The following is an 11,214-nucleotide window of genomic DNA, read 5'->3' as shown; positions in this document are numbered from 1 at the left end:
TTCCCACCCTCAGACACTGCTGGTAGGAACAGATAAATGGAATGTGGGGTATACATATTCAACAATAAAAAGGAATGAAGTACTAATGCACGCTATAACATGGATGAACCTTGGAAACATTATGCTAAATGACAGAAGCCAGTCACAGAAAACCTACATATTACATGATTCCCTCTGTATGTGGTGTATGCATTATATCTCAATAAAGCTGATGAAAAATAAAAACAAAAGCAAACTTCCCAGTTTACACATGGCTTCCACTTCCATCTCCGTAGTCCCACGGTCATGCCTACAAGGAAGGGAAGCTGGTAAACGTAGTCTTTATCCCAGACAGCCATGAGACCAGCTAAAAACCAGAGGTTCTGTTCCAATAAAAAAAGAGGACAGAGACTGCAGGACACTGATTATCCCTGACCCAACTTAGTCAGACCTTAGACCTTGTCAGCCTACCCACAGAGGGTCACTGGATGCACTTTCCAGGAACATGACACTTAATTTTAGGTAAACTGATCTCTTTCCCAGGTCTGTGCAGGGATGTGTTAGCTTTGTTTAGATCAAAATTCATTTCATTTGGCAGTCATTCTTTATAGTTTTGTTTTATAACATTTTCCTTGTTTATTGAAAGCGGAAGATTTTTTTTTTAACTTTTGGCTCTTTTATTTTGTTTTCAGTTGGTTTCAAAAGTTGGAAGTGAATTCAAAATGCCCCTTTCCTACTATTTTTTACTCCAGTTTTTCAGGATAAATACTCTTGAATACGTTTTTTCCTAAATGCAGCCCTTCTGGGATTTTGTAGAAGCTAAAGTCTGCCTGGGATTTCCTCTACTTTTTGAATCTAGCCCAGCCCCCAGTGTTGGACCTTCAGTTCTCTCTACAGAGAGGCTGTTCTTCTCGAGATACACTCCCCTCAGACCTCACCCCCCCACACACTGTCTGCTTGTCAGATCTCACTTTTCTTTTTCTTTTTTTTTTTTTTAAAGATTTTATTTATTTATTTATTTGACAGAGATAGAGACAGCCAGCGAGAGAGGGAACACCAGTAGAGGGAGTGAGAGAGGAAGAAGCAGGCTCATAGCGGAAGAGCCTGATGTGGGGCTCGATCCCATAACGCCGGGATCACGCCCTGAGCCGAAGGCAGACGCTTAACCGCTGTGCCACCCAGGCGCCCCCAGATCTCACTTTTAAATAAAGGTTCTGTATAAACTGTGGAGTTCTATGTATACTTTGGCTGTATTTATTCATTTCTTACTGTCTTGATTAGGATGCTTTCCCCTTTTGCCTGTTCCTCAGGGACCTCAAATGCAACCCCTTTGAATCTAAACACGATATCTCTTCTCCCTTAGCTGCTCTTCTTGGGAAATGGCACCACCTGTTGCCCAAGTCTAAAACATGGGAGCCGTTGTGAATGTTCCCTTCTCACCCATTTCCCAAACATACTCACTCATTAAGGCCTTTCCCTTCTCTTTCTTGATGATCCTCACCACTGCCCTTGCTTTTCACCTCCACTGCCACTGCTTCAGTTCTGTTCTCATTCATCCTGAACTGGATCTGTCTTCCCGCCTGGGATTCAAACCCCTCCGGCTGCACCTGTCACACAGCAGCCAGTGTCATTTTTCTTCAGAAACCACACCTAGTCTCCTGCGAGCCCCTCCCATCACTGTTCAGATCCTTTATTGGTTCTCCACTCTTCTAAGTTCAAACCTCTCTGCCTGGCAACAAGGCCCTCTAAGGCCTGTTTACTGCCTGTCCCACATCAGATGGCCTCTCTTCCCCAATACCTCTCCTTCCTGCTAGCCATACCAAGCAACCCACAATCTTTCAAAAGCCTTTACAATATTCTCCCCAATCTTTAAAAATTATGGTAAAATACACCAACAGGAAAGAGGTTTGCAACCTCTTGTCTCTCCATTTGGAAGCTATCTGACTCCTATTTGTGTTTCAAAACTAAGTTCGGGCATCATTTTCTCTAAATCTTTCATTTACCCCTGGTCTGATTTCAGTGTCCTTGCCTGTGTTTCCATAAAACTCTGTGCATACTTCCCTACAAACATAGCATGATGTCGTAATTGTTGGCTTATTTGTTTGTCTTCCCTTAAATCCAGGGACAATAGCGCATTTCTGGATTGCCGGTCCCGCACCTATACTTGAATTATATAACAGAATTAAACAAATGTTGAAAAACATTAACAAATAATGAACTATCTCCTCTGCATTTACATTTTGTTGACTTTAGAACAGGGCAGGAAATGACTAAGTGGAATTTCAGAAACCCAGGCTCTCCCGTATGCCCCCACTAACCCTGCTTCCAATAGGGCAATCATTGGTTCAGTGACATGTTGACTCAGACTGCCCTGCAGCCAGTGGCAAGCAGGCACAGCATGGACTCTGAATCCGTTCTGTGTACCAGGATTGCTTCATTTGTCAATAGCCCGTACCTGTGTAATCTTCTCTGTTGGAGTAAAGTGATTCTTTCTGAGTTTGAAAAAAACTAATGTAATGTGTGTTTACTGACATGACATCATATCAGGTATCAGGGTATCAGGCAGAAGGTTAACTGGAAAAGAGAAGCCTAACTCTAAGTGATCTGGTCATCTGGGATGAAGGGACTAATGTATGCCAGACTCTGAACAGTCTGCTAACTGGACCAGTAACGGACCATGGGGTATAGCAGGGGGCAACTATATTTTATTGATTATAAGGTGCTCTTACTTCACGTTTTCATGTCTCTGAAACTGGAATGTATTTAAATTCAGAGAAATACAATATTACAATAAGAAGTATAAGAGAAATCTGATGTCACTGTTATACCAGAGAAATATAATAACAAATATTAATTGATTGATTAGTGCCTAAGCCTGGAATTTCATACATTAATCCAGGAAACAGAGTGGGAAAAAACATGAATGGCTTACAAAGAATGTCTAAAAACTTAAATCTGCATTGACTATGGGAGAATTTTCAGTGACTTGAGAGTAAAAAAACCATCACTTATGAGCTCCTTCCAATTGTCAGAGAAAATACACACATTTCACTCATCCTCAACCTCCTAACCTTGGAAGGTAGGCGTTATTAATTCTACTTTTTAGATGAAGATCGAGAAAGTCTGGTCCTGCCCAAAGTCACATAGCTGGAATATCTCATAAACGATCAGATATCAAAACCCGTTAGCTTTGTTCTATTCTATGTTCCCTCCTGAAGCAAGCACTAACCCTAAAAATAAAAATAATTGTTATCTAAGACTGGAAGAAAACCTTTTTCATTTTGAGCAATTGGATCATCATTGGCGATCAAACCTATCTCTTCCACGTTAGAAACTAACAGAGAAGAGAAACAGGAAAGAGAGGCCTGAGTAAGCTTCTTGAATTTGGCTTATAAGAGCCCTGAGAACGGAAATACGTGAGGGTTATTTCATCCCAAAAAACCATAAATATGAAGTTGAGTTCAGCTTCATGAAAAAATCGGACTACTCTGAATATAACGTTGGTACCAATTACATAAAGATCTGGAGACTTAAACTTTGACATCACTGAGGCCAAAGGTATTTTGCCCTAAATCTTTCTCACTGTGATTGCAAATTTGTAGAATTACCATTGTTTATCTGATAGGACCTATGCCTGGTATCAAATCTTCCTCTTATATCAACATCAACCTCAGTCCAGCCAGAGTTCACCAACCCACCTGGGAACCTCTAGATTGGACTGTTGACTCCCCAAAAGTGGCCCAATTCCTTCCAGTTCTGGTTGTGCCGGTTACTGGGATTTTTCCCTTCTCCGTACTGGCCTGTTCCAATTCCATACTTCTGAGTACATACATTCCAGCATGCCTTCTGCTGGGATATTGTCTTGAACGCAAGTCTTGACACTGCATGCCCTGAGGCATGGTTTAGAAGATCACCTATGAGCCATGAAGTACTTACTAGTCATCATCTTCTATTTTATCAGGACAATTTGTGCTATTATGTTATGTTTGTATATATATTCTTTCATTTTAAAGAAGTTTTATTAAGATATAATTCACATACTACAAAAGTCACCCACTGAAGTGTACAGTTCAGTGGTTTTTAGAATACGAGTTGTACAGTCATCATTGCAATCTAATTTTAGAATGTTTTCATCATCCCTGTGCTCATTTGCCATCTCTGTCCAGTCCTAAGCAACCATGAATCCACTTTCTGTCTCTATAGATTTGCCCGTTACGGACATTTCATATAAATGGAATCATACACTATGTGATCTTTTGTGTCTGCTTCTTTCATTTAGCACAATGTTCTTGAGGCTCATTCACACTGTAGCGTTTATCTGTACTTCATTCCCTTTCTCTGGCCAGATAATATTCCATTGTATGGCTCTTCCACCGTTTGTTTATCCATTCACCAGTAGATAAACATTTGGGTTGTTTCCACTTTTTGGTTATTATGAATAATGCTACTATGAATACTCTTGAACAAGTTCTTGTGTGGACGTGTTTTAGTTGTCCTGGGTATACACCTTGGAGTGAAATTGTTGGTTATATGGTAATTCTACACTTCGCACTTTGAGAAACAGCCAAATCTTTTCCCAAACAGGCTGCACCATTTTACATTCCCAGCAGAAATTTATGAAGATTCTAACTGCTCCCTATTTTTGTAAGTACCTGTTCTTATCTGTATTTATTTTAGCCATCTAAGTGGGTGTGAAGTGGTATCTCATTGTGGTTTTGATTTGCATTTCTCTGGTAACTAACAATCTTGAGAATCTTTTCATTTGTTTATTGACCATTTGTATATCTTCTCTGGAGAAATATCTATTCAAGCCCTTTGCCCATTTTAAACTGGGTTGTCTTTTTATTACTGAGTTACCAGAGTTCTTTATATATTCTGGGTACAAGTCTCATATCGTATATGATTGGCAAATATCTTTTCCCATTCTGTGGGTTGTCTCTTCGCTTTTTTGATATTGTCCTTTGAAGCACAAAAGTTTAAAATTTTGATGAAGTCTAATTTACGTTTTTGTTGTTGTTGTTGTTGTTGTTACATGTGCTTTTGGTGTCATTTCAAGAACCCACTGCCTAACTCAAAGTCATGAAGATTTACTACCATGTTTTCGTCTAAGAGTTTTACAGTTTTAACTCTCACATTTAGGTCTATGACCCACTTGAAGTAAATTTTTATGTATGGTTTAAGGAAGAGGTCCAACTTCATTCTTTTGCATGTGAATATCCAGTTGTCCCAGTCTCATTTGCGGAAAAGACTATTCTTTCCCTATTGTCTTGATACCGTGGTTGAAATCAATTGACCATAAGCGTGAGGTTTTATTTCTGGATCTTCAATCTATATGTCTATCTACACACCAGTGTCACACAGTGTTAATTACTGTATTTTTGTAGTTTGTTCTTTTCTCCAACTACAGTTTTTTTTTAATAAAGAGAATTACAAAACATGGAAAAATCAGCTCAGAAAGTCCACTTACTTCTTTAGTAGATCATTTTTTGACATAGCAACATCAACTTTAAATATTATTACATAAAGCATGATGGAGAAAAGAAATTTTGCTTTATAATTAGAAAAGTCACAATAAAACTTGCCAAGAAAAAACAAGCCATTTTGAAAATAAACATAGTCCATGCCAAACTAGTATAAAATGAAGCCAGGAGTCTTCAAAAGGCAAAAAAACTTTCTTCCTAATATTTTCTCTCCTTTTTATGGTTTGTAAAATTGAGAGACTCTCAAATTCAAAGGTTGCTGAGCTGTTCTGATTTGGCTCTTTTGGAATCTGTTTTTTCACCACTCTTGTCCTTGGATTTATCTTCTTCCTTAACATCTACTTTTTTTTCGTCCTCAGTTTCCTTCTTGTCTTCTTCGGGTATAGTTTTCTTTGCTCTTTCCTTACGATAGCCACATTTCTATGACCTCCTTTTCCTTCATCCTCAGAATCCCTCATCACAAGCTATCTGTTTACCTGGTATTCAAATAGAAATTCTCTCGTCTGAATCTTCTCCATCCTTATCGCCACTGTCTTCATGAATAGCATCTTCTGGAATAGCTGGATGCCAGATGCATGAGGTACCATGTGTAAATTTTCAAATAAATGCTGTTTTATCTTTTCTATATATTCTGTAGTGTTCTGGTCTGTCATGTTTGAAGGACTATTATGCAGTTTGCAGTCTGGTCCAAAATACTCAAAAGTAATCATTATATGGCAATTCACTGGGAACCTCACAACTGAGGGCAACTGCAGTCTTGTATGTCCAATATTGAGCAACATTACACAGATTGTCTATCCATATCCCCCAAGCATCAGTAATAGTATACTGAAAGTTTTTACCACTTCTACACATTTAGCATGACCTTTGACTGTCAGATGGAAGCAACCAAGTCTACCACCAAACAGTGAGTCTGCACCACACTGTGACACCACAGCACTAGGCTGATACATCTCCATCACTTTTAGGATAAGAGGCTTATATAACTTCTCATGACTCATCATCCATACCATCTCTCAATGGAAAATTGACAGCAGAGTATTTGCCTTCTTCTGGACCAATATCCCTCAAGTCTCCTGTTCCAGGTAAGTATTCCCCCTATTTATGGAATAATAGTCATTACATAAAAAGCTTCTTGAGCACCATCACCATGATGAATATCAGTAATAATATATAAGCACCAGTTGACAAAATTCAGTCCATCAAACTCTGGGCAATCATCTCCAATACTAAATTTCTGCATCTGCTTACTATAGTCAGACATGTTATCTGGTCTTACTGAATGTAAACATTTGATGTATTCATCACTGTGATATTTTGTCATTTCTTCAGCAGTGGTTTTATGGGGATTGTGTATTTCCATTTTTCTTTATAAGTCATAATTTAGCAGCAAGTTACAGGTCATGAAGATTCTGAGGTTTCATGGGCTGACCCTGTCCATAATAATAATTTCTAGTATCACCATCATAGTAGTAGCTGACTTTCTTCTCGTCACCTCCCTAACACTAGGCCATGGACTCCCAGACCACAGCTGGTTCCCAGCTCTGACTCCTCCTGCTTCTGCTGCTGGGCCTCAACCCGACTTGGGGGTGGCAGTGCCGCGGAGAAGGGCAGGCTGGCGGATGGAGAGAAAACAGTGACAGGAGGGCTCAAGAGCACCTAGTATACACAGTAAAGTATTGACAGTGATTATCTCTGTAGAGTACATTTATTGATTGATTGATTGATTGATTGCTTTTCTGCATTTTCCATTTTTTACGTTGAACACCTATTATCATTGTAATTAGAAGCAAAACATATCAACCGTTATTTTTGAAAATACTAATCAAATGATTGGATAACAAGGAAAAAAATATTTGCTGAGCAATCCTACGTTATTTTTATGAACTTATGGGAAATAGCAACTGGGAGCCAACCAGCTACTGCGCAGAGGCAAGGGTATATGGAGCTCTGAATTTCAGAGGGGAACAAGATAAACTGGCCAAGGTCTTTTTGATGGCCCCAGGCTCTAAGAATCAGAAAATTAATAATGGTCAATAGCTTACAAAAAAGAAAGGAAATTGTACATTTTGTTTTGGAAAAGTCTATATTACAAAGGTGAGATCAACAAAAGTTTGCAAAAGCAAATTCCTTTGTCATCTGGTAATACATGATATCTGATTGACTTCCTTTGGTTTCTTTAAAAACCTGCATTGTACTCAATTACCAAACAACAAAATAGTTCCTGGATGACTTACCTGATCTTACTGGTGTACAGACTTAAATGGCTTCCACCCAATTTGGAGAGTTCTAACAATTTGATTTGACTGACTTTGCCATCACCAGTGAATTACTTAGTTACACCATAAACTCAGTGAAGCTAAAAACTGTCCAGAATGTGCATGTGTATGACTTGGGTGGATTATTTGTATTTACGATGGAAAAAAGGCACAAAGTATTCTGTTTACCTGAAGCTGCTATTTTTATCCAAAAAGGGTCCTGGATCAAACTTCTCTGGATTGGGAAACTCCTTGCAATTGAAAAAAACTAAAGACAGTAATGCAATACAGTGGTGCCCTGGAACCAAGAAATGGAGAGTGGAATGTTACTTTATCACACTTATTCTTGGTTCATTAAAAAAAAAAATCTAACATTCTTAATTATAGTGGACTGAAAAGAACTGAGCACTCTTAAACTAGCCTAATGGGCGGTTGTCTAGAGTTATGGCTATTTTACACACGCTCTCATACATTACCTTTTACTGAATAATAAGATGGTTGTCAGTGGGAAGAGCAATATTATGGTCAATGTGCAATAATCAATTGTTGAAAAACTAGGGTTTGCAACCTATATTGTCTAGACAATGAACTTTAATTGCCCCCTCAAATTGGGAGCTTACATTTCACAATTTTTTTCTTTCTGAATCCAGCTGTGAATGAAAGAAAATGAGATATGAAATTGCTGAATCAAACCCCACTTCTCTCACTTATAAAATGGGGCTGGGTAATCAAAACAACAGGCTCTCTTCTTTTTTCACAAAAGAGTGTGAGGATTAAATGACAAAATAATAACTATAACCACAATTTATATTGGGTCCTTCACATTTACCTGACACTGCACTTAGTTTTTTAGAAATCTCATTTAATCTTCACTTTAACCATGTCCAGTAGGCTCTTTGTTCATATGGTATAAACAAGGAAACTGACATTCAGAAAGAAGAAATAATTTGAGGTTAGACTTTAAGCAAGTGGCATGGTTAGAACTTGAACCAGGTTCTGATTATAAGGCATCCCTATTTAAGTGAAGCTACCTTTTTCCCTTTTTCCTTTATTTTGCATTTCCTTAAACATTATTTTACGATGATTGGAGTAAGTAATACACACACATGGTATAAAATATAAGAAAATGTACAAAAGGGTGAAAAGTGAAAATGTATCCCCTTTTTTCCTATACTCTTTTGGTCTCCTTCTTGATGTAATCACTCTTACCCACTTACGATATATCCTTTGGGAGATAGCTTACAGATTAAAAAAAAAAAAAGACACATATATACATCCCCCACTATTTTCACACAAATAGCAGCACCTTATAGTGTTCTGTCACTTGCTTAGTATTCTACTTTATTGAAATAAGGGAATTTCAAAAATTCTTTTGAAATGAACATTCAGGGATCTCCAGTCTTTAAATATCACAAATCCTGCTATGCTGGATATTCTTACTTTCTTATATTCATGAAGGATAAATTCCTAGTAGTGAAAGTGCCTTTTAAATTGTGTTTTGAATTTTGATGAATACTGCCACATTGCCTTCCATATAGGTATTTTACAGTTTACAGTCTAACATTCTCTGTGTATTTATTTGAGCCACCAAGAATAAATTTTTGTGTAAGATGTGAGGTAGGGATATATATTTTTTCCAACTCCCCCAAAGTTTTCTGAATTCTATTGAATAATCCATATTTTCCCTCTAGGTTACGAGGAAAAAGGTACCTTTATCATGTACTAAGTTTCAATATAGAATCCAGTTTATTTTTATACTTTAATTGATCTATTAAAGCTATAGTACTCAGCTTCAATAACTGTAATTTTAAGATTTTATAATTTGAGAGAGAGAGAGCCAAGTGGGGGGCAGAGCAGAGGGACATGGACAAGCAAACTTCTCATTGGGCGTGAAGGTGAATGTGGGGCTTGATCCCACGACCCTGAGATCACAACCTGAGCAGAAATCAAGTCAGACACTTAACCAACTGAGCCACCCAGGTGCCCCAACAACTGTGACTTTATATTTTAACACTAGGTAGAGCTATTGTGACTATTCTTTTAAAATTTTCCCTATCAAATTTTGGATGGTAATTTAGTTCCAAAAAATATCTGGTTGATATTGAGATCTCATGAAAGTATAGATTGATTTTGGGATAACTGCTATCTCTTCCTTCCCACAGAATAAGTTAATTTATTAAAAATCTTACATCCTCTCTTTTAAAGTTTTTTCTATAGATCTTGAAATTTCCTGTTTATTCCCAAGTATTTTATCCTGGTTTTTATTAATAAAAACCTGGCCTCATTATATTTTTTTAAGTTTTATTTTATATAGGGTAGCAATTGATTGTTTTAAAATAATAAATCTGTGGGGCACCTGGGTGGCTCAGTTGTTTAAGCATCCGACTCTTGATTTCGGCTCAGGTCATGATGTCAGGGTCATGAGATGGTGCCCCATGTTGGGCTCCTTGCTCATCTTTGAGTATGCTGGAGATTCTCTCCTTCTCCCTCTGCTCCTCCCTGCACTCATGCTGTCTCTAAAGTAAATACATTTGAAATCTTTAATACATTTGTACCTAACCACAGAATAATTCTATTATTGAGGCACGTTCAGAAAAATTTTCTTGTACTTTCCAGGTACAATTGTATCATCTACAAATTTGCCTCCTTTAAAAATTTTTAAATCTCATTCCCTTTTTCTAATTCTAGTAATGGTAGATAGACTTGTTTTATTCCTGATATTAATGGGGATCCTTTTACTCTTTTATCAATTAGCCTGATTTGAGAAATGTTTTCTCTGGCTAAGGAGGTATTCATCCATCCCCATTTTATTAAGGCTTTAAAAAACTAAAAATGGATGTTAATTATCAAAACCATTTTTTTTTAAAGATCTTATTTATTTATTTGACAGAGAGAGACAGCCAGCGAGAGAGGGAACACAAGCAGGGGGAGTGGGAGAGGAAGAAGCAGGCTCCCAGTGGAGGAGCCTGATATGGGGCTCGATCCCAGAACGCCAGGATCACACCCCGAGCCAAAGGCAGATGCTTAACGACTGAGCCACCCAGGCGCCCCCAAAACCATTTTCTATACAAATGAGACATCAAGTGATTGCCTCCTAAATTCTATTTACATGGTGAATTTTATTTTTGAGAGAGAGAGAGAGAGAGAGAGAGAATCTTAAGCAGGCTCTATGCCCAGCACAGAGTCTGACACCAGGCTCTAACGACCCTGAGATCATGACCTGAGCCAAAATCAAGAGTCAGACACTTAACTGACTGAGCCACCCAGCTGCCCCTATATGGTTAATTTTACTAGATTTCCTAGTGTTAGACCACTCCTGTGTTCCTGATTATCTTCATTTGGTGGTGGTGTACTATTTTTAATGTGATGCTAGGCTATGTGTTAGTAGACTTTTGCACTGATATTTTTAAGACTGGTAGCTATTTCTGTTTTATAGTGTTTTGGTCAGGTTTGGCACCTTTTCCTCCTCTTCTATTTAGAATTGTTTAAATGTAAAA

The 11,214-nt window shown here is 37.9% G+C and overlaps 1 pseudogene; it reads right to left on the bottom strand.

Annotated features, from left to right (window-relative positions):
- Positions 1–1,006: 1,006 nt before the first annotated feature.
- LOC148109780 (histone deacetylase 2 pseudogene) lies at positions 1,007–9,436 on the bottom strand (annotated as a pseudogene).
- Positions 9,437–11,214: the final 1,778 nt, after the last annotated feature.

The sequence above is a fragment of the Ursus americanus genome, chromosome 6 (assembly GCF_024610735.1).
Source record: "Ursus americanus isolate L20-20 chromosome 6, mUrsAme1.1.p, whole genome shotgun sequence".
NCBI classification, from domain to species: domain Eukaryota; kingdom Metazoa; phylum Chordata; class Mammalia; order Carnivora; family Ursidae; genus Ursus; species Ursus americanus.
This window is presented reverse-complemented; position numbering and strand designations above follow the sequence as displayed.